This window comes from Sturnira hondurensis, unplaced genomic scaffold (assembly GCF_014824575.4).
Source record: "Sturnira hondurensis isolate 20B ecotype Veracruz unplaced genomic scaffold, ASM1482457v3 Scaffold0019144, whole genome shotgun sequence".
In the NCBI taxonomy this organism is placed as follows: Eukaryota; Metazoa; Chordata; class Mammalia; order Chiroptera; family Phyllostomidae; genus Sturnira; species Sturnira hondurensis.
The window spans coordinates 1,578,512-1,602,901 of NW_028091775.1; the positions used below are offsets into that span (position 1 = coordinate 1,578,512).

Sequence of the window (24,390 nt, forward strand, 5' to 3'; positions counted from 1 at the left end):
AGTGCTCAATTTAATCTTGCATTTAATTGCTAAATTATTTCTTCCCTTTTTCTTCATCTTATTTTTTAATCTAATTTTTAAAAGAACCTTTCCTTGCTAGCGAAGAAAACGTTTAAGTCATTTGGTCTACAGCCATAGATTCAGAAAGAAGTTCACTGTGTGAGGCCCATAAACAAGTCTGCAGAAACCAGTTCGTAGACTCTGGTTGCTAAGCAGTTTGCTGCTGGTTCTCTCAACAGCCCTGGACAATTGCTAAATTGAGACGCTCACTAATGCTTATTTGGGAAAAACAAGGGTGGGTAAGCAGTGATTGCATCCCACATCCAGAGTAGTGGCAATTAGGTTGTAGTGATTTGGCTGCCTGGATAATTGGAATTCTCAGGAGTGGTTTGGACAGAAGCACATCTGTTCCTGGGATTCTCTATTGCATGTATCTAAAGTGTTTTGACCAATTGTTGAAAGTGTGGGATGGCTCTTTCCTGCATGCATAAAAACCATGCATGTGTTTCTAATTCAATGACACCAGACTTGCAACAAAACGGGAGTAAATCTAGGTACTTCGATCAGAAACATCCCATCAATGCATTTGTTTTTACCAATTCTTTGAAGCAAATATGTTTCCCATCTCACCTTTTTCTCTATTTTGAGCTTATTTTTCTGGATAGAATTTTTCTAATCGAGGTTGCTGTTTTCACTCACTATTTCTATTCCGATTATATCCTCAATTTGAAACAAAGCCATTAACTACTGAAAACAATGTACACACTCTTCATGATTCTGGTGTAGTACACATTATCTAAAAGCAAAATTTCCCATAGAAGTTAAAATAATTCAAATTGTGAAGCTCACATTTTAAAACACGCATGTCTCTCATATTCTTTCTTCTTCAGGCATAATATTTTGTTGATTGTTCACATTTTGTCCCCTCTCTAATTCACGCAATGATACCAAAGCAATTTTATTCAACTGAGAAGTTTGCCCTAATTAGAAAGGTGGAGCAGAAGAAGATCTTAAAATTCATGTAGTACAATCTACCCCCACTCTTTTTTGCCCCAGATAAGAAAAATGAAGCCATAGAAGCTTAATGACTTTCCTTGGGTGTTGGGAACCACTCTGCCTGGTTTCAGGAGTTGTAACTGCCTCCCATGGCTAAGGCTGAGTGAGCGACCCCCAGGACGTGAGCCACTAAGGAGACAAAGCTTGTCTCTGGCAGCAGCACTGCTTTTGCTTCATCCCCTGTAACCAGCACTTGGTTGGTTAGTCAATGACAGGTATGGCCCCTCAGAGGAGGGGCAACCTAAGCAGACATGATCACTTGGGAGGCCATCAAGGAAGGACTTGGGGGGCTGCAGCAAAGAGGAGGTGATGGACCCTCACCCCCCTAGCTATTCTGACATAGCCTGAGTCCCCATTTCCATCTTGGAGAAGTGCTTCTGGGCTCTAATCCACTTAAGCCTAAAAACCTATGATGAGGTAGGTGGTGCAGCCCTTTGCCAGCTAGAGCAGGTTCCGGGGTGATGGGCATAAGAAATAATTCCTAAAGTCCTGTGAAGCCTGCTTTGCTAAGAGTGCTTCATTCATATGTTAAGGGTCCGAGCAGCAAATGAGTATGTCTCCCAAAGTTTTTGCAACCCCCTTACCCAACAGACAGTGACTCAGATTAAGCCCTCAGATTTCTCTGAAATGTTATCTATTGTTTGATCCTTGCCACCTGACATTGATTGATGAGCTTTACCTGTATTCTTGTGTGTTACAAAACTAATAAAAGCCCTTGAGGAAGGGGCTCTTAGTACTTCTCCTGTGAGAGATTGACCACCTTTCCTCCCCAAGCAGATCATGTCTTGGTAGTTTCTTTTCTTTTTTTTTTTTAAAGATTTTTATTTATTTATTTACCTTTAGAGGGGAAAGAGAGAGGGAGAGAAACATCAATGTATGGTTGCCTCTCGTGCATCCCCTGCTGGGAGTTGGCCTGCAGGGAACTGGCCTGCAACCCAGGTATGTGCCCTGACTGGGAATCAAACCATGACCGTGTGGTTCTCAGGCAGGCGCTCAATCCACTGAGCTACACCAGCCAGGGCCTATTTTCATCTGTGGTGCACAGGAGGACTTGTGGGCAAAATTGCCCCCACACTTGGGACATCATAAAAATATGACATTTTAACTCAAGAGTGTAGTCTTTATGTTCTTTATGTGAGAACTTTTTTTTCAGTTAAAAATTGAAATGGAATATTCTTGAATTCATGACAAAAATATGGCTTACTTGTGCAACTTTTTTCAATTTTTAAAGGCCATTTCAATTTAATTTCAATATAGCCCTGAACAGTGTGGCTCAGTTGGTTGGGTATTGCCCAACAAAGCAAAAGGTCGCCAGTTGGATCTGGTTAGATCCCTGGTCAGAACACATGCCTGGGCTGTGGGGTTTGAACCCATGTTGGGGGACATATGAGAAGCAGCTTATCCATGTTTCTCTCTCACATCAATATTTCGCTCCCTCTCCCTCCTTTTCACTCTTTCTAAAAACAAATAATAAAATATTTTAAAAGCTCAGTATAAACACATGTATGCAGATTCTTGTAAAGGCTACATATTTAGAGCCAAAATTCAAATAGACCCTTATTCCCCATAATTAATGGGAAGTGCTGGTTGTGGGGACATGGATAATCTGCATGTTTTGGACTTTACATGAGAGAAAAATTATGTGTTTTTTTTTATTTATTTTCTGTGAATTCAAATGATACCTTTGTGTTGTCAGTGTATCAATAGAGTGGTGATCTTATTTCATAGTTTTTATAGATTTTCAATTTTAGACAATTCTATTATACTTTTAATGACACAGACAGTTTTCCCCTTATCTTAGGAAACTGGGCTTTGAGGGCTTTGAGGATAGGAGGAGTTCTGTGCTCATCAAACCTGCGCATGTGCCTTTGTTCTTACATGAGCCCATTGAAAACCAAAGTGGTGTTTCTGCCAGTCTTTTATACAGTCCTAGATTCTCCCCCTATCTACATGGACTAATCTTCAACAACAGCAGAATACCATGTTTGGACTCAAGACCAGAGATAAAGCTTATTGTTGCTTATTGTCTATGTTGGAGCCAATGTAAAGAACCATAGTTATTAAAATAATCAAGGTGAGAATTAAAATCTAAATTAAAGTCAGAGACCTAAGGATAAAGAGGAGGCAATGGATACAATAAATACTGTGTCCCCGCAATCCAGAGAAGTTCTTTGAGGTGAATAAAAGAGGAATGCAGACTGACTCTGGAGAGTCTAACAAGTGCAGCTGGACAAATACCTTCCAAGGAGTGATGGTTAACTGGCTGTGCCATCTGTTCAGATCCCAGCCCCAGTATGTACTATATTGTGTGAACTGAGGCCGGTAGCTTTACCTTTTGGTGTATTATCCTCAAAATAGTGATGATATTACTACTTACCGTAGGAAGTTGTAAGGTGCTTAAATAACACATTACAAGTGTCAGGTTCAGAGTAAATGTTGAATGAATATTATGTATTGGTATTATTCAGTGAGATAGAGAATGCAGGGACAGATTAATGGGAGAAAGGCGATTGAATATTTTCACGAGTTGAACTGGGGTGTCTTTGGAACACTCATTATACAATAATAGTGAGTGTGATATACTGATTTGAGTTGTATGCATGTGGCACTTATCAATAATTAATTATTTTTGAAACTATGGCTTTGTATGAAGCCATTGTGACAGATGCTACAGAATGAAATGGGCAAAGTGACAGCGATAAAGATAAAGTCCATGAGATACATATGCTCAATTAATTAAGAAGGAGTAACCAGAGTGATTGAAAAACAACTAGAGAAAAACAATGACATGGAAGTCGGAAGAGAAGTTTTATAGGTAACATAGTCAACAGAACCAAACGTTAAGTAAGACAGGTGAAATAACTGAAATTTAAATTTGTATTCTCCAAAATGTGCATAGTTTAGGGAACAGAGCTGGTTTAGAGAAATGCAAAGTTTACAGATATAAAAGTTCAAAAGTATAATCAGTTCTTACAGATGCTGCATTTGTTAGTGGTAATACAAAAATGCATGAGGTGTTCAAGAATAGAGTCAAAGGTATGTAGCAAATTTAAAAGTATTTTAAACCTTACTTAAAATTAAATCCTACAATTTAAATTCCAATGTATTATAGATGTTTGATTATGTTGAATGCCCACATAAACAATCTAGAAAAAATGATTTTTCTTTTTAAACTCTGGCATATAATCCTGTATCTAGATGATGGTTTTGTAACTTTTGGCTCATTTAAATGAAAAACTTGGTTCTGAGGCTGCCTAGGGCTATCAGAAAAGGGGTGTGAAGAGTAGAATCCCTTAGGAATTGGTATCGGCTTTTTTAAAAAACGCAAGTTACAGATTTAACAGTTTGTGAAATCTTTCTCATTCCTTCTTACTACACTCTCTTCCCCTTTATCAAGTGTATGTGATTTGTAGCCATGGGTAGCATATTATTGTAGTTATAGAATGAAAGGCTCTGAGTCAGATTGCCTGCCTTTAAATCCCTCTATCATTTACTGAGTAGGAGGCTATGGGGAAGTAACTCAATTTTTTTTTGCCTCAATTCCTCATCTGAGAAAAATGGAAATCAGCAGTGGTTTCTTCCTCATTAGTTTGAATTTAATCATAAAAAAAGTGAGCAGCATAATGTATATAAGGCATTTGGCATATAATAACTACTCAGTGAATGTTATTTTGCTTAGGTTCCACAGAACGTGAGTTCTTTGCCAGTTCAGCAGAAAGTTATAGCAATACCTTGTAAGATTTTAACAGTATTTAATAAAGGAGTATAGAAGAAAGTAGTTCTTATGTGATTTTTCTATTAGCCCTGAGCAAGAACCATTTTAGACAGAATAACAATTCCTTCTTTTTAAAACCAAAGTCAATTTCTTATAGATTTTGACATTCAGCATTTCAGAAATAGTGTGTAATACCAAACTCTCCATTTAACTAATGTGTGTGTGTGTGTGTCCAGAAAAAGTCTAGCTATTGTTAATATAACAAGAACAGTTTGTGCAACATCAACATAATCTGGCAGCTAAGAAGAAAGAACTAGAATGTGCATGTGTGAACAATGATGACTTCACTATACTAGTCAGTGGGGGTGGTACATGCTGGTGAGTAAGCGCATGTACTGTGTGGATGTCACATTTAAAATAACTGAGTTAGTGGAGTGACAAATCTACATCAAATTTTGCGTTAAGCTTGAACATTCCTCTGCAGAAACTATTTGGATGACTCAAAGGCTTTGGGGACGATGCAATGAGTGCACTGCAAATGAAAGTGTGGCACAAATGCTTCAGAGATAGTCAAGAATCTGTCGAAGGTGATCCATATTCTAGAAGCCCTGCAACAAAGAGAACACCTGAAAATATTGAACACGTATGGGCTGCCATGAACGAAGATTGCCTGCTAACAGTACAAGAATTAGAAGCTAATCTGGGGATTCTAAAAACGACTGCATATGAGATTTTGAGGCAGGATATTGGCATGAAACACTTCGTGGCAAAATTTATTCCACAGCTTCTGCTACCAAAGTGGAAGGAACATCCTGCAGTTGCTAATGACTTGATCCAAACTGCTACCAATGAACTAGATTTGGTACCCTGCGACTTCTGGATTTTCCCCAAACCAAAATCATCTTAGAAAGGGAAGAGATTTCAGACTGTCAGTGAGATTCAGGCAAGTATAATGGGGTAGCTGATGGAGATTCCAACAAAGGATTTTGCGGAGTGTTTTGAACAATAGAAGAGACACTGGGAGAACTGTGTGAAGTTCCAAGGTTCCTACTTTGAAAAGGACTGTAGCATCATTGTCCTACGTGTGATGTTGCTTGTATCTCTTATCTTCTTCAGTAAGTGTATCTATTTTTCATATGACAGGGATGGATTATATATATATAATTTCTTCCCTGCTAAGCAGTCAAAATTCTACTGAATACAGAATTTCTGAATACACACAGAACTATAAGCTTGGTTTCTGTTACAAAGAGCTAAACATTTAGTTGACAAAATATGACACATAAGAAATATGTATGATAAATAGAACTATCCTATGACCCAGCGATTCCATTTATGGCTATTTATCTTATGGCAACAAAAACAATTTTTTGAAAAGATACACACCCCTCCCTATGTTCATTGCAACATTATTTGTAATAGCCAAGATTTGGAAGGAACCTGGATGTTCATCGTTAGAGGGATGAATAAAGCAGCTGTGGCATGCACATGTATATTATATATGTACACCATATCTGCTTTATTTATATTCCACATTGTCCATAATATACAATATTCCACATTATATATCATATTCCATATATAATATTTCATAGGTACAATATGGGAAATTACTTAACTGTAAAAAAGAATGGAATATTGCCTAGAGGGTATTATGGAAGTCAAGTCAGACAGAGAAAGACAAATACCATGTGATTTCACTTATATGTAAAATCTAGAAAATAAAACTATTGAACCAACAGCACAAAATAGAAACAGACTCAAAGATACCAAGGACTAACTGATGGGGAGCGGTTGGGGGAAGGGCAAAAAAGATGAAAGAAATTGAGAGGTACAAACTTCTAGTTATAAAATTAATAAATCAAGGGATGAAATGGACAGCATAGGAAATATAGTCAATAATATAATAATAGTTTTATAGGTTCAGATGGTTACTAGACATTGTAGTGATCACACTGTAAGGTAATAGATGTTGAATCCATATGTTGTATACCTGAAACTAATATAGTATTGTATGTCAACTATACTTTAATAATGATAAAGAGATAATGGACTATGCATATTAGAATAAGCCTATGAATGCAACAGAAATCTGTTGGGGTTACTTTGCCCTCAAGTCCCCCCATCCGCCATGGATGAAACTAAATACTACCAAAACATGATCTGCTTGGGGAGGAGAGGTGGCCAGTTTCTCAGAGGAAGAAGGCCTGGAGCCCCTTCCTCCAGGGGCTTTTATTGGGTTGCAATACACAGAAATACAGACAGCAAGGATCAAACAGTAGATAACATTTCAAAGAAATCTGAGGGCTTAGTCTGAGTCAGTGTCTGTCAGGAAAGAGGGTTGCAGAAACTTTGGGAGACACACTCATTTCCTGCTTGGACCCTTAACATATAAATGAAAGCATTTTTAGCAAAGGAAGTTTCACAGGATTTTTAGGAATTCTTTCTTATGCCAGATTTATCCCAGATACTGCTCTAGCAAGGTAAGTAGCTGCACCCCCCTCCCCATCAGGTTTTCAGGCTTAAGTGGATTAGAGCCAGGAAGTGCTTCTCCCAGAGGACATAGAGACTCAAGCTCTGTCACATGGGGGGGGGGGCAGGCAAGGGTCTATTGCTTCCTCTTTGTTGCAGGCCCCCTGAGTCCTTCCATGAAGGCCTCCCAAGCAATCAAGTCTGGCTTAGGTTGCCCCTTGATATGAGGAGTCTTACCAATTATCAACATGGACCATGCTTTGGGGACAGGGGAGTAAGCTGAAGAAGCATTTGCTACCAGAGACAAGCTTTTGTCTCCTGTGGCTCACATTCCGGAGGTTGATCACTCATCCTTAGCCATGGGGGGTAGTTACAATTCCTGAAACCTGGCAGAGCGGTTCCCAATGGAAATCCATAAGTAATTATGGCATTGTAGATTAGGTGTCTTTAAAGTTTGGTTTAGAAATAATGAATAATGTTTAATAGTTAGCCGGGCGTGTTCTAAGAAAAGGGAAATATAAAAGCTTGTCTGTTTGTGAAAGGGGGCATTTGGGTCAGATGTGGGGAATCATGAGGAATCATAAATGCCTGCTCTTCTGGTCAGTAAGTGGCAGAAATTTTGCATATGTATCTTTGGGCCTTGGGAGTAAATGGTTGTTAAACATTTGATGAGTCTACTTGAGCATTGTCACCAATTCAACTTCATGCCATACAATGTATGATTTTCAATGAAACATTTAATTAGATATGATTTTTAGATGAGCTGTGTTTATTTAGTAAATATTCAGGTATTGATTTGCAAATGAGTATTCTCTGTCCTGGTACATTGAAGGTTCTAATGTTCAGTGTTTATTATAGTTATGGTCTCAGATATTTTCTGTTTAGTACTGTGCTGTTCCTTTGGAAGTCATGGACTGTTTTAGAGGATAGCAGTCACCTGGATGTGGGATGAGGGCTCTATAGATAGTAAGTATAATGTAATAGGCAATGCTCTCTGAACCTGTGAGAAACATCTGGAGAATGAGTTATATAACATTAGAAAAATGTGAGTGGTTCATTATTTCATGCAACACCAAATAACAAAAACAGATTTAAGCATCTTATACTTGAAATGCAAATTATGTTTTAATAAAGTAAATTATCATTTGAGAAAAAATGGGTTTTGGGTTAATCACCATTATTAATATCCCATAGGACAAACTTCTATGTCAGAGAAAATAATGAAGAATTATATTTATTCTTTAAATATTATTGGTTATGGTATTTTATATCAAAGAATTCATGTAAAGGCCCTTTTGATGGTATTATTTCTTAGAATTAATGAGTCAGTTTTAGTAATTAATAAAGTATAAATTAAAAATAAAAGTATAAATTATCGCTCTCTTTCTTCACCTCATCAGTTGCTGTAGATATAGCATCACAAATCCAGGAAAACATGTGAATTCAAAACGTGTTTCTCATTTTTTTCTTTCAGGGAAATCTTGAGGGGTTTTGTGCTTTTCATCCTCCAGCCATCAATCATTTAGTGGAGGAAGGCTATACACTGGTAAGTCTTGCTTATTCTAATTGTACTGTTTGAAGGTCAGTTTAATAAATTCTGTGACTTGATTGTAATATGGAATAAGCAGTCTTAAAGGCATGTCAACCTCATTGATTTGGTAGTTGAAGAATGACATTTAGCAAACAAAATTAATATCTTCATGATTTTTTTGTTTTAATTACTCTATTAATAAGAGTGCAATTAAAATCCATAGATATAAAATTTAAATGATGAGTCGCACCTGGTTGGTGTGGCTCAGTGGATTGAGAGCCAGCCTATGGACTTTGAAGTTGCTGGTTCAGTTGCCAGGTAGGGCACAGGACTGGGTTACAGGCCAGGTCCCTGGTTGGGGGCCTGCAAGAGGCAGCCAGGCAGTGTTCCTCTCTCACATCAAGTTTCTCTCCCTCTCTTTCTCCCTTCTTTCCCCTCTCTCTAAAAATAAATAAAGCCTTTAAAAAAGATATATTATTCATTGACACCATGGCCCCCAAGCAATAGTTGAATGAACATCCATAAAGATGTCTGAAGCTTCAATCAAATAAAAGCCAATGAATTCTATTAGCTCTGGGAATATATACCACTTATTCTGTATATCTAAATTTAATGGTAGGCAATCCTTATGCATTTTTATGGTATAAAATCAAATGCATGCTTTTCCCTTCAGCTTTGTTTCCTCTGTGTTATCTGTAAATAGCATTAGTGTTTCCTGGTACCGTGTTAATGAGTAACACTTCTCTGTCTCTGTCTCTGCCTCTATGTCTCTCTCTCCCTCACACACATACCATTACTCATTCATTTAGCACATTCAGGTCACCTTTAGTTCATTTGAATTTCGCAAAACTGTAACTTCTGAGTCACTTCTCACATGTTTTAATGCTATGATACCCATGTTTTTGATGAACTACTTCACCATTTAAAAATTAATATGCACTCAAATACATCTACATTATTAATAAATTATATGAATCTACTGTTTTATAGATAGAAAGATAACTGTTAAATATTTGAAAAGATACAGTAACTAGATGTATATAATTATTGTATTTTTTTGTAAAATTTCATCAGAATATATGTGTGTGTGTGTGTATATATGTGTATATATTTCTGGTGAAACTATATTCATATGTTCTGGTGGAACTTGGGGAACCATAGTCCTAAAAATCCTCTACTTTGAGTATATTGGACACTGAACAACCCTTAAGAAAACTCTTTTTAAGCATTAGATTGAATAGATATACTTAACTGCATGTACAAGTTAGCAAGTGTGCTTATACACACATTTACATACACAAATGTGTGTGTGTGCATGCAGGTAATGTGGATGGGATTGACTGGATCAAGAGTATAAGTGACTTAGAATGGCACTCAGTGATATTACCTGAGTATCCCCCTCCGGAAAGCATGAGGAGTGAAATCTCTCAGTGGTGTTGTTGTAGGCAACCAAGAAGCCAAATTGTTAGAAGGAACACTTTGTGTCACATGGAATACCTACAAATATATCTTGCCAAGTTCATATCTTAGCAAAAGTAAATTTACACCACCTTGTAAATTCTGTCGTCGCTGTGAAGTAGTATTCCCTAGTCATGCATACACTTGCCAGTGTTTTTCTTCATGGGATCCTCAGTAGCAGGCCACAGGGTATTGTACTATGAGGAGAAGAGAGAAAGATTGAATATAGTAAAAATTATTTAGCCCAAATTATTTCTGCCTGTGTGAACCAATAATCCTGTAAGAATTGTTTTTCAGTGTTTTGGATAACTTCCTTTGAATATTGAGTATAAACAAAAGCTTCCCGCCCCTGTGTCATACTATAGAAGCTTCACATTTAACTGGAATAAAGCCTCAGTTGAAATCTGAGGCCAGACAGGGAGGTGGTGAGGTGGTTAGTTGTTAAATGACAAATTTAGGACTCTCCAGACAAGCCCACCTTTATTAAATCTTTACTGTAAAGGCTTTTGCAATTGCTGATTCCACTTACGTGTGCCCTTCTCTAATTCAATAACCCAATACTCACTGCCAAACCAGTTAGGAATCAATTTAAATGCTCTGTTATCCAGGAATAAATTCTCCATCTCTTGTCTTCGGAAATCTCATGTCAGATACCTTGCTGAAATACAGATATAGTATACCTACACCATCCCTTTAATCTTTCAAACTACTAAACTATCAATTTTTTTTAAATAAGTAGAATAAAGTGATGCTTACCTGGCACAGCTCAGTGAGTACTTAATGACTCATTTATTATGGCTTTCTCTATAGCCAGCTGATAATTAATTAAATTTAAGGATATTATGGGGATCAGTTTCTACTTTACCAAGTCATAACACACATAATCTAGCTTGTCTAAACAAAAATAAAAGGAAAAAGAATATTACCTGGCATACCTACCATTAATTTCTCCATGCTTGGGCCCTAGAACATGCCCATGACTTTGCTCTAGGGAAAGAAAAAGACAAGCAGAGCAATGACTTTTGCTGTTTCTTTCTGGAAACAATATTTTCTTCTCTGTGTTTTGTAGAACCAACCATTTCAAAAATTTTCTGTTGTTTGCTTTAGCAAAAAAATTTAAAAAAATAGTTTGGTATCTTTACAGAACACAGATGGAGATTTAAGAAGCTTTGCATTTAAAGTTGCTGGTGAGAAATCTCAAACCATAGAATGAAAAGGTGAAGATGAGGCGAGGCAGGTGCAGGTATAACAAGTTGGTTGGTTTGTCTCTTCATGGGATGGACCAAGTGCCATGTTAAGACATAGAGACCCACTGTTTATAGTTTCAAGATTGTTCTCCATTGGAGTTTCTTTTATTGGATGAGATTAACCATGGGAACACTCTTCCTTAAACACCACCAAGATATTAATATATTTACCTCTTTTCTTTGGTCTGTCTTCCCTTTTCCCAGATATCCCTTGAGTTAATATTAGCCCAATAACCTCTATGTAGAAAGAGAACAATATCTTTTTAGTCCACAGTTTTCATGGTTGAATTCATCTATTCTTGTAGCTTCAAAGATGATTTTATCTGATGACATTCAATTCTATATGTCCTCTTAGGATCCCATTCCTGAGAATCAAATCAGCATATCTAACTGATAACACATTAACCTATCAATTTCCAATGCATTAAACTTGAACTCAAAGTAATTTCCCACAAAACTGCTTTTTTCTTCCCCAATCCATTGAATAGAAGTACCATCTATCTAGTTCTCAAAAAAAATCTGGGAAATATGTTGGATTCCTTTCTTACCTTCTCACCTCTCTTACTATATCACTCATGAAGTCTTGTCAATTCTACCTCTGGACAGATGGGAAATGTTACACGGAGTAAAAATGATTATGTGTACACACACACACATGCATATTATGTCATTTCCCAATAACCCTGGCAAAGTTAATGTTTCAAATTTTTTTTTATGTGATAATGTCAGTGAGAAAAAAAATCCTTTACCACATATGGACACAACAAATGCTTATTATACATGTAGTAATCAAATATATATATTCTTCTGTAATTCTATTAAATTTAATAGGACATATGGCATACATTTGAATATTTATGCATGTTTTAATATTCTTGTACAAAAACTCAGAACAGTCAAAATGTTTGAGGGATGCACATGTACATCTCTCCATGTTACTGGGCCACATTTTTTAACTACGTAAATGTTATTGTCCTAACAAGGTGCAGAGGACACATTTCATCTCTTTCTACCCCCAAATTTAGTGCTTATATTTTTTATCTCAACTATTTTGAATATCATAAAAAAGATTCCATCCACTTGCTCAATTTATTTTATTACTGGAAGAAAACAATTTTATTGACCCAAGGATATATATAATAAAATGTATCATTTATATAGTGTTCCAACTTCTATTTAGTTAAATAGGCTTTTCCCCCAAGTGTAAGATTTTCAGGAATCTGACTCTATATTCCTATCAATGACCAGAGTGAACTAAATTAATAGAAGGAGTTGCCCCTTTTTATTTATTCGACCAAGGCCAAGTCTCCAGAGAAATGCTTCATTGCTGCAGACAAAACATTCTCGGGGTTGCTGGCTGGCCTTAATGGGATGTTAAAATCGATTGGCGCAATTTCTCTGTCACCTAAGAAGCACGGTAGGTTTTGTGGTGCATTGCAATTTTACATCCTTCTCATGTCTTTTTAAAATTTTTACATCACTAAACCAGCGTCTTCCTTTGCTTCTGAGACCACAGCTTCCTTTTTCTGAGGAAACAATTCTTGTAAATGTGTACTATACCTGGAATCCAGGCAGACCCCCCACAGTGGTTTTGTCAAAGCCATGACAGATACGATTACATATGGTAAGAGCCGTATTGAAATTGTGAGGAGGCTAAGACAGCATTTGCAATTAACAAAAGTGCTGCTATATTGAGAAAACAGTGCCCTCTTGTGAAGGCGGCCCATACTTGTGAATACTGTTCCAATGTTTAAGCCCAGGTGGTGAGGTAAGCTAAAGCAACTTTATTTTCGTTGACTATTGTCTATTTTGATCACTGCTAGAATTATTTCCCCTGGCCTTTAGAAACTCAGGTAGGCTCTCCAACTTTCTGGTAACTCTATGATGGCAAAACAGTCTACAACTACCTCACAACTTTAAAACACAGTGTCAATTCACTTCCAGCTGCAGCAATTAATGATCTTTTCTCCTTGGTCATTTGGGCCCTTTTGAGGACTGTTAGTTCAGGAAGTATGAACTGTATGGAGTGATCAGCTTCTTACTCTTTCTTCAAACCCTGTGCATCCCTCCTCCTCTAGTTTGCCAAAGGCAGTTTCTAAATGCTCAGCTTTGGGGCATGGTGAGAGAGAACAGGTGTGGTGATCAGTCAGGTTCTTAGCTAGACAATAGTGGCTTGCACTAGTAAATATCTGAAGCTGCTTTTATCTTGTTACCTCCAATAATCTATTCATGCCCTCCGGTCTCCTGTCTGTTAGATCTTTATCCCATCCTTCATACTTTTCAAGCAGGGAAGTTGAATTCCCAAACTGTAGCACAGGTATTTTAAGCCCCAAATTGTTTCTTTAGAGTTACTCTCTTGCTTTGGGATTAGTAGGATTAGAAATTCCTGAAAAGTTAGTGGGGGAATCTCAAAGAACAGCTCTCTCCAAGGAAATCCTCTTTACATATCATCCAATTCCTTATTTTCCCAATGTGGGTGAGGGATTTAAAGGACACCTAAATTACAAGTCACCTAAAATTTATCTAAATTTTGCATTATTTGGATATGCTCAGCCAAGCATGTGTTTGAATCTTCCGTTTCAAGTGCAAAGAAAGTCTAAAAGAAATACAAATTCTCCCACGGTCAGTGTTGACTCTTGAGAAAAATCTAGGAAGCCAGTTCAAATCTGGCTGTTCAATAGTTTGCATTATGGTTATAGTCAAATATACATACTTTCACACCTATTCTCACGTGAAATTGCTCAATAATTATAATATTTCTGTAAGGAATGGCAAAAAAGTGGAAATCTGTAAGTGGATCAGAAATGAAACACCTAGAACTAGTGAACTGGGACATCTGGTTGAAGTGCTGAATATAATACAACATTTTATAATTCCTTTGAAGTATTGCATTATGAGAGTTAACTATGCAGTTACTATAAATGTGTTGTGGGTTTGTAGGCCTAGGTCTATATTCTAGGGGCTGTTATTCTCTCAAGGCATCAGGCAGTCACATGGAGTGATCAAAAAACAAATAGAACTTTTCAGGGGAGAACTCCTGTCCTGATTTGGAAACAGAATATATAAACTTCTCTTTATAAAATCTTGCATTATTTAAACACAAATATTAATACATTAAACAGTGATGACAGATGCTTATCACAATTTAATTACATGTTACTAAAATAGCTTTAATCAATTGTGTCTCATAACAGTGACAGTGCAAATGTTACTTTCACAAAACCTTTGACAATTTATTTTAGATGGTCAAACATGCATCAAGTTTTTAATATAAAATTAAAAGAAGTGTACATGATTGAAAAACATGCATTTTAGCTAAAACTAAATAAGTAGAGCATACAAGTTGAAGCCCTCATTATGAAAAAAATGTATACTTGAAACAATCCCCCCCCACTATTTTGTAATATTACTTTGTAGCATAAAAACTAAACAATATTTTGCTGCGGGATGAACATGGGCATTACTAACCCTCCAACCCCCTTATTAGGACTTAAGTACATCTTAAGCATTTTTACTTAGGTCATAGCTTGCAATACAATATAATAATTCTGTGGCAGTGGCTAATAAAACAACCTTAGGTCTTAAACAATAAGAATAAGAATATCACTTTTAGATAATTCTCTAATGACTTTCAGGAAAACCAAAGTGTTCAGTTTGAGGTCTGACAGTATAACACATGAGGGATCTTTTGAACAGGATGCAAGAAAGAACTGCAATGAGTCCTGGCTGGTGTAGCTCAGAGGATTGAGTGCGGGCATGCGAACCACAGGATCGCAGTTCAGTTCCCAGTCAGGGCATATGCCTGGGTTGCAGGCCAGTTCCCAGCAGGGGACTTATGAGAGGCAACCATACATTGATATTTCTCTCTTTCTCTCCTCCCCTTCCTCTCTAAAGATAAATAAATAAAATCTTTTAAAAAATAAATAAAACTGCAATAAATATGACAGGTTGTAAAATATTTAAAGGTAAACACAAAGAAGTTAGATTTGCTTAGAGAAAACAGGTAGTGCTTTTCTTTCTTCACCTGCATGGTAGAAATTCCGTGCCGATTTGACTTTGTTTCCACTGAGAATGAACAAGACCCTTTGTTTTTAAACACGTAATGCCCCTTGCACAGGTGTCTGTGGCAGGGCTGTGGGTCCCAGGCTTCCTCCCCAGTGAAAGCCCAGGAGTCTCCTTGGCTGGACAAATCTGTAGGAAGACTGGGATGTAGTGAAACATGGCTTTTTTTTCTACATGGAAAGCAAGAGATGAACTGACTGAGGATCCTCTTTTTTTATGGGATCAGTATATGTATTGACTTCTGTAATGAAACAAAAATTTTAAGGTAAGAAAGAACTTTTGAAACATTGTGATGTCTGATCTCTGAAGAAATTTTTGGAACTGTGTATATTATTGGCTATATATCTTAAATGATTATTTCTAATTAGATTAGTTATAACAGTAATGCATTTACATATATTTAGTGATTTAGAAAAATATAATTGAGGTTTCTTTTAGATTAATGTCAAACTTTAATGTGGGTATTTCCCTTGGAAATAAATAGGCTAAATATTATTTTCATATTATTTTAACTTTTAAATCTTAGACAAAGTATATAGTTCAAGTAAAATATTATTTCCTAATACAAAACATTCTTCCATCCAAAAAGAGCTTTATATAAAGCCAGTATCAGATTTGGGGAGAGGGGATAAAAAATACTGAGGCGCATAAAACCTGTTAAAGGAACAACCTAATTACAACCAGCATAGATCAATGGACTTTCTGCTTTATAACAGTGAATTATTGTGAACAGGAAAGCAATTAATGGACGAATTAACTTCTAAAATAGGAATTTGGTATTTGCCTCTAGTTTATTGTATTTTATTCATTCCAGTGGCTAAAATAAAGCTTAGTCAATATAAACCTTAACTGCTGTGCAATCTATATAAACTGCAATAAATTAGTTTAATGATTTTAACAGTTTAAATGAAATACCCAGTGTGCAATACTTACTTGGAGTGGTTTTAATTTGTGCAGTACAGGTGCCTGTGGCCTCATTCCCTCCCAGTTATTATGTAAAGTAGGTAGCAATATTCTTGCCAGGCAACATTCAAACGAGAAAGAGAAAATAATTCTCTAATGTTTTCATTCAACAAACATGTATTCATTGTCCACTACTTATGTCAATAAATTAGAATGCCATATGTGAGAATATCATATCAGAACCAAGTAAGAGACCATGAGACCAAAATTGCCTCAGGCAGTAGGAGTTTATCATCACACACACACACACAGCAACAAGTAAGGAGATACCCATTTCGAAGTTTGTTTAATTCTGAGGCACATGTCATGGAAGATTCAGAAATGTACCTTCTTCTAGCTCTGCTTTCTTGTCCACTGGCTTTCATTCTCAAGTTCATTCTTTCAAGGACATACATTGACTTCTCTGTGCATGTCTGAGCCCTTCCTTAGAAACCTCCCTGTAGAGTCTCAAGTGCCACTGACCACCCTTGGCAGGCAGCATTGTAAGATCAAGTATCTCACTTTTTCGTATACTACAATGCAGATGAATCTATCAGAACACGTGTGTGTGGGGGGGAGACCAGTGGCTGTTAGATAGACCATGTGTTCTATCAGAACACATATGGGGGAGACCAGTGGCTGTTAGATAAGCAACCAGAACATTTGATACAAGAAGCACAAAGTGCTGTGGTTTCCAGAATGTGTAAGAACCATGTTGGTGTGTATAAGTCTAGTAAAACTTCACAGAGGGAATATAACACTTGTGACAAAGGATGACTAAGTGTTCAGATAAAACAAAGGATTCATAGTGATGGCAAAAACGATAGGCTTCTGTGGTTAGATTGATATCTAGTGACTAGCATCTATTTCTCGGCATATTATTGTGGCATTTTCAATGTGAAAATATTATGGATATTTCTAAGCCAGAAGGATTAGGCCAAAATCAATGTTTTATTTCAAGCAGAGAAAAAGAAACCCCAAATAAAGCAGAAACACTAAAAAAATATTTAATTATAAATGCTTCTTCTTCTGGAGCAAAAAGTATTTAATCTTATTACTGGTAAGTTGTTAACTTTTGCAGATCACGAAATTAAGGTGATTATAAACTGAGCCTTTATGTTCAACATCTGAAGCTGAATTCAATATAAAACATTAAAATTATTGTGCCAAGCATTGTTAAAACCCCTTTTTAAATGCATTAAACTTTATATGAATTAATTCATGATGATGCTAAGAAGGTACTATTGGCACTGGCTGGTATAGCTCAGTGGATTGAGTATGGGCTGTGACCCAAAGGGTCGCTGGTTCGATTCCCAGTCAAGTCTCATGTCCAGGTTGCAGGCCAGTCCCCAGTAGGGGGCATGTAAGAGGCAATGACACATTGGTATTTCTCTCCCTCTTTTTCTCCCTCCCTTCACCTCTCCCTAAAAATAAATTAATTAATTTTAAAAAAATCTAAGAAACCTGACAACCAGACTTTGAAAAAAAATTGAGAAAAAAAAAGAAAGTACTATTGTTTTTCCAATCTACTGGTTAGAAATTGGAAGTACAAAACAAGACCTATCAGAAATTTGGCACTTTCAAATATTTACTTTCTCATTTAAATCATACCCCTTTAGAAATTTATACTGAGAGATTCTTCTGATTTGGAATAAAACCAGCCTTACAGTCTTAATGATTTCAAATAGTATTCTCTAAAGTTCCCTTTAGAGAACTTATTGATATTTTTAAAAACTTGTGTAAAACCAATTTTTTTTTGTAGAAACAATGCCCCTAACACCATCGTGATTGCCAAAGGGAAAGTGGGGTCACAGGGCATGGAAGGGGGCAGAAGGGGATAAGTGGTGGGTGGTGGTAAGAGACTTTGCTTCGGGTGCCCAGCACACAACACCACATGCAGGTGATGTGTTATAAGGTTATACACTGGAAACCTGAGTGGTTTTACTGGCCAGTGACATCCCAATAGATTCAGTACAAAATTTCAAATAAAAATCATAGTAATGGCTCCAAAGGGTTCTACATATTAACCATGTATATCCTGGAAATACAATTTTTAAAAGTTATTTTCTCAAACTAGCAGCAATCATAGTAATAAACATTTTCAAAAACTTAGAAATGTAAGCACTTAACTGATATGTTAGTCATATCAGCAACAGAAACTCTCATCCGTTGCTGGTGAGAATGAAAAATGATACTAGCCTCTTGGCATGACAGTTTGGCATTTTCTTACAAAAATAATCATACTCTTACATTATCCTTGATATTTGCCCAAAGAAGTTGAAAACTTAAGCCAATGACATATCTACACAAAAACCTGCATGTGGATGTTTAAAGCAACTTTATTCATAATGCCCACAACTTGAAAACACCTAATGTCAATTTGTGGTGAATGAATAAATAAACTGTGGTACATGCAGAGAATAGAATATGTTTCAGCACACAAAATAAACCTATTAAGCCATGAAAAGGCACTTGGAAACTTGAATTCATATGACTAAGGGAAGGAAGCCAGTCTGAAAAGGCTATATGTTATATGATTTCAACTACACAATATTCCAGAAAAGACAGAACAATGGGGCAGTCAAAAGATCGGCGGTTGTCCTGGCTGGCGTAGCTCAGTGGATTGAGCGCAGACCTGCGAACCAGACGATCGGGGTTCGATTCCCAGTGAGGGCACATGTTGCGGGCCGGTTCCTTGCAGGCTAACTACCAGCAGGGGACGCACAAAAGGCAACCATACATTGATGTTTCTCCCCCTCTCTCCTTCCCCTCTAAAGATAAATAATCTTAAAAAAAAAAAAAAAAAGATCGGTGGTTGCCAGGGGTTAGGAAGGAGGGAGGGAGGGATGGGTGAGTTGAGAACACGTGACTTCTAGGGCAATGCAAATGCTCTTTTTGATCATGGCAGCTGCTGCTGGCTCTCCTTCCACCTCTCCTCTCCTTCTTCTCACCTGTCCTTGCCTCCTTTTTTTCTCCTATTACTCCTCCTGTTGAATAATAATTTTAGCAGATGCTTCATATAAGTCACGTAGTGCTTCAGACACTGTACTATGTGCTTTCAGGTATTATTTAATTTTGTTGATGTAAGAAATGTCTAAACCTGTAGCTAATTTTTATGAGTTTATTTGAGCCAAATTGATGACACATACCAGGGAGCAAGATCTTAAATGCTCTGGATAATATCAGGTTTACAGTTTCATTTATTCATTTGATATTAAGGAGGGAATGTAAGAAAGATAATGTGGAGCTAAGAGAGAGCAAGGAGGGTGGTTATGGCTTATTCCAAAAGTGTGCTAACCTAGATGCACAGAAACAATGGACGGGTCTTGTTCAAGGCAAAGATAAACCTTTTACTAAAGAAGTTATATGCCTGGGCCATGACTACCCAGTTCGGAATTTAGCATCAGATCACACTATGAGGTTACTTTTCCTAGAACCTAATTTTTCATCCACAATTTAATGCTTAAAATAATTTTTAAAGATACATATGACTTTCACCATTTTATAATCAAGAACAATTGAAATTTTAAAAAGATTAAATAACCTTGCTGAAATCTGAAAAAAATATTACCTTCCATTAATTTATTACATCAATACTAACCACATGTCACTTTGATCTCAAAGATCTATCATTTCCCAAATCAGAGCTAATAGATTCTTTTTGGCTTTTTAAGGCATTTTGTCCACTGGGATTTCCTTATTTCTCCAGTGTTCTCTCCTACATCTTACTTCAAACTTTCCTAATTTCTGTCTTGTTCCCTCTCTTATAAGTACAATACGCTTACCCCTTCCTCCAAATCTATCACCATACACTCTTTAACTATATATAATACTGATTTCTCCACCTGCCTGTCCAAATAGTGTCTTCCCTTTATATCAAGCTTTTTGGCACTTCTTCTGTGGATGCTTCCTTTTTCTTCAAGAAAACCTCCTCTTCTGAAAACTTTTATCACTAAATATTGGTAGAAAAGAAAAGAAAGTCAAAAGCATACAATTATTGAAAATTTGTCATTATTTTAGTGTTATACTTAATTATGATGTCTGGCTCCAGAATCGAATTCTTGAGGCAAACACACAAGCAAACAAGCAGAAGATTCCTCTACTTACTGTCAGTGAGAACTTGAGCAATAACCTACCTTTCCTTTCCTCAGTTTCTCCTCTGCAAAATGGACTAATAGTGTTACACACCTCATAGAATTTTCTGAGTGTTAAAAGACATAATATGTAAAATACCTGGCATTACAATGTGCAGAAATTATATAGTGATCCTCTTTTTAGGGTGGTGGCTAGGATTTACTTTACTTCTTTATTGTGTATACATAAAAAAAATTCTAATTTTCTTTGTATCTCTACTGTGTCCTGTGACATCTCAGAGTTCGATTGTCAGTTGATTGCTATTTTGTTTTTAATAGCTCCCATAGGGTTTCTTTCATGAAGAAGCATGATTAACTTGAGCATGAAATATTTTTACTCAGACACATTGACTTTGTGTTACTGTGCATGACTTTGTCCTCTTGTCATTGTGTTCTTAACTACTTACATATCTATCCAACATAATAACAATAATTATAAAATGTAAGTCAACAGTTGTTAGAACCCATATTTTTGTTTCTGACAAATGCAATTAGAGGCATTGTTAGTTAAACCAACCAAAAAGCAGGTAACTCTGAAAGGTCAATTCTAAATTATTGTTACTCATAAGCATGTCACAAGACATTAAGCTTATAAAATCTAATTGAAACTGAAAGCCATAAAAGTAAAGAAAAGCTGCAAAAGTAGGTTCTAAGAGTTCCATACATGTGAACAAGACACTTGTCTACAGAAAGTACTTCCTCTGGATCACCCACAATAGGACCGTTCCAGTGACCATTAGGTAGCCATCATCATTTATAGGTCACGCCTCACAGTACCATTTTAGTTAATCAGCCACAAACAATCCAGTGAGGTAAAGTGCTAACTAAAGCAGTTTTTCAAATGCACCCATAACATGGGTAGCAAGTCACTTGAATTATAAGGGGAAAATAATACTGTTAAATATAGAAATAATTTTACATTTAATCACATCAGATGCCTTCTGTTGTGATTGAGATGGATGTGAAAATTCAATCAATAATTAGAAAATAAGTCCGAATTCTATAATTCTGATGGACAATTAAAAACATAAGTATAGTCCACATTAAAGTTTTCCTGTCATTTTTCGTTCCAACATTTATCAGTTTACTTCATGTCTTATTTCTCATCTGTAAAGCTGAATTCCTCTTGTCATTTATGCTTTGTTGAGACTGTCCCTTTCTTAAGTGAAATATACTGAAATAATATAGATAATATGTAAATAAAATTTGATATTGTAATCAATGAATTATTTACTAGAGCAAATGATGTTTTCTTATTGCACTCCTAAGTGTTTAGAAAACCAAGGTCTAAATACATCAGTAACTCTGAAAGTCAAGCCTGATATAGAATGATGGATGGCCATTGGATTGAGTATGTGGAATTAACAGTTTGCATACAGAAGTGTGATAAGTGAGTGCCAAGTTCTTTTCTGGAAAGATAATGGAGAAGTAAAAAGAAGATGGGATTTGAGATCTAAACAGTTGAACTGGGATTTCAATTTTCATTGATTACTTAGCCTCTCTGAGTTTTAATTTCCTTATCTGTGATGTAAGAACACCATTTTATAATGATGAAGAGATAAATTCTTTAGCAACTATATAGCAACTATAAAATATATGCACCTAATAACAGAATACCAAAATACATAAGGCAATCACTGATAAAATTACAGGAAAAATAAATATTTCAATATTAATAATTAAAGATGTCAATACCCTATTTTCAATAACCAATTAGACAACTGGGAAAAAATCAACAAGGGTATAGAATAATTAAATAACAATATAAGCCAACTAACCTAACAACTATACAAAAACTACATTTAATAATAGTAAAATAGAAGCAGGTAATATTTCATAGGATGAATCAGTTAAATAGCAAAGGCAAGCTTTAAGTATTGGGTTGTGACCCATGTATGAGAAGAACATTTCAAAATAAAATGCAAACAAATTAGATTTTAAATAATTGTCAGTAATTTTTTAATTACCAAAAGTAGTATTTGGTCACCTTAGAAAATTTTAAACCATCAAATACCTTAAAGAAGAAAATAGACATCACACATAATATAATGTTAAGGATCTATGTATTTTTGATACATACTTTTCTATTATATTTTTTCTTTAAAGATTGGACATACTTTTAGAAAATCAGTTCATCCTTAGAACATGGTAGATGATTTCCACATAATTAAATATATTTCTATAGCAAATTTTCATTACTTAATAGTATTTTATCAATAATCCATTGTTTAACCATTGTTTAAACATATGTAAGTTGTTCTCACAATTACATATTATATTTCCTTGCTTGTTGTCTTTTAATTAATTAAAATGATTCAATATAATTTTCACATTATTGTAAAAGTGCTTAAAATCCAAATTCCTAATTAAAAGATGATAGAACAACACTTTAAATAAAGGAGAAAAGTTAAGAGAATCATGCATGTCTTGGTAAGTTGAGAAATTATACGGTGAAAATATTGCTTCATGGAATATCGGGGATTTCCCTGCCTATGTTCTCCTGAAGAATTTTTATGGTGTCACAACTTGTATTTAAATATTTCATCCACCTTGAATTTACTTTTGTGTGGGGGGTAAGTTGGTGACCAAGTTTCTTTTTTTTTTTTCTTTGCATGTATCTGTCTAGCTCTCCCAACACCGTTTGTTGAAGAGACTGCTTTTGCTCCATTTTATGCTGCTCCCCGCTTTGTTGAATATTAATTGACAATAGAGTCTTGGATTTATTTCTGGGCTCTCTATTCTGTTTCATTGGTCCATTTGTCTATTCTAATGTCAGTATCAGGCTGTTTTGATTACAGTGGCCTTGTAATACAGTATCAGGTACTTTGATATCAGGTACTGTGATCCCTCCTACTTTGTTCTTCTTTCTCAGAATTGCTGTAGTTATTCAGGGTTGTTTAAGGTTCCATATAAAATTTTCAGGTATATTTTCTATATCTGTGAAATATGCCATTGGTACTTTAAAAGGTATTGCATTGAATCTATAAATTTCTTTGGGTAGTATGGACATTTTGATGATGTTAATTCTTCCAATCCATGAATACGGTATATGTTTCCATTTGTTTGTGTCTCACTTGGTTTCTTTTTTCAGTGTTGTGTAGTGTTCTGAGTACAGGTCTTTTACCTCATTGGTTAGGCTTATTCCTAGATATTTTATTTTTATTGTTGCTATATCAAATGGGATTATTTTCCTGATTTCTCTTCCTGAAATTTCATTGTTGGTGTACAAAAACACCTTTAATTTCTGAGAATCGACTTTGTATCCCACTGTTTTGCCAAATTCATTTATTATATCGAGTAATTTGTTGGTGGAGTCTACAGGATTTTCTTCTTTTTTTTTAAATTTTATTTTAATTGTTGTTCAAATAGAGGTTTCTGTCTTTTACTCCCCTCTCAGCCCACCCACCCATCCCTCCCCACCTCCCTCTTGTTTTCACACCCCTAGTTTTTGTCCATGTGTCCTTTATACTTGTTCCTATAAACCCTACCCTTTTTCCCCTGCAATTCCCTCCCCTGTACCCTCCGGTAATTGCCAATTTGTTCTCTATTTTAGTGTCTTTGGTTAAATTTTGCTAGTTTGTTTGTTTTGTTGTTTAGGTTCCCGTTAAAGGTGAGATCATGTGGTATTTGTCTTTCACCACCTAGATTATTTCAATTAGCATAATGCTCCCCTGTTACATCCATGCTGTTGCAAAGGGTAGGAGCTACTTCTTTCTTTCTCCTGCATAGAATTCCAATGTGTAAATGTACCATGGTTTCTTGATCCATTCATTT

At 35.9% G+C, this 24,390-nt stretch overlaps 1 long non-coding RNA gene across 1 annotated transcript; it reads right to left on the minus strand.

Annotated features, from left to right (window-relative positions):
• Window positions 1-1,407: 1,407 nt before the first annotated feature.
• LOC119004183 (uncharacterized) lies at window positions 1,408-24,159 on the minus strand. Its single transcript, XR_005070144.1, has 3 exons — window positions 24,056-24,159; window positions 11,651-11,657; window positions 1,408-1,418 (listed from the first exon to the last, which is right to left on the minus strand). It is a non-coding gene; the product is annotated as an uncharacterized LOC119004183 (long non-coding RNA).
• Between the last annotated feature and the right edge of the window lie 231 nt (window positions 24,160-24,390).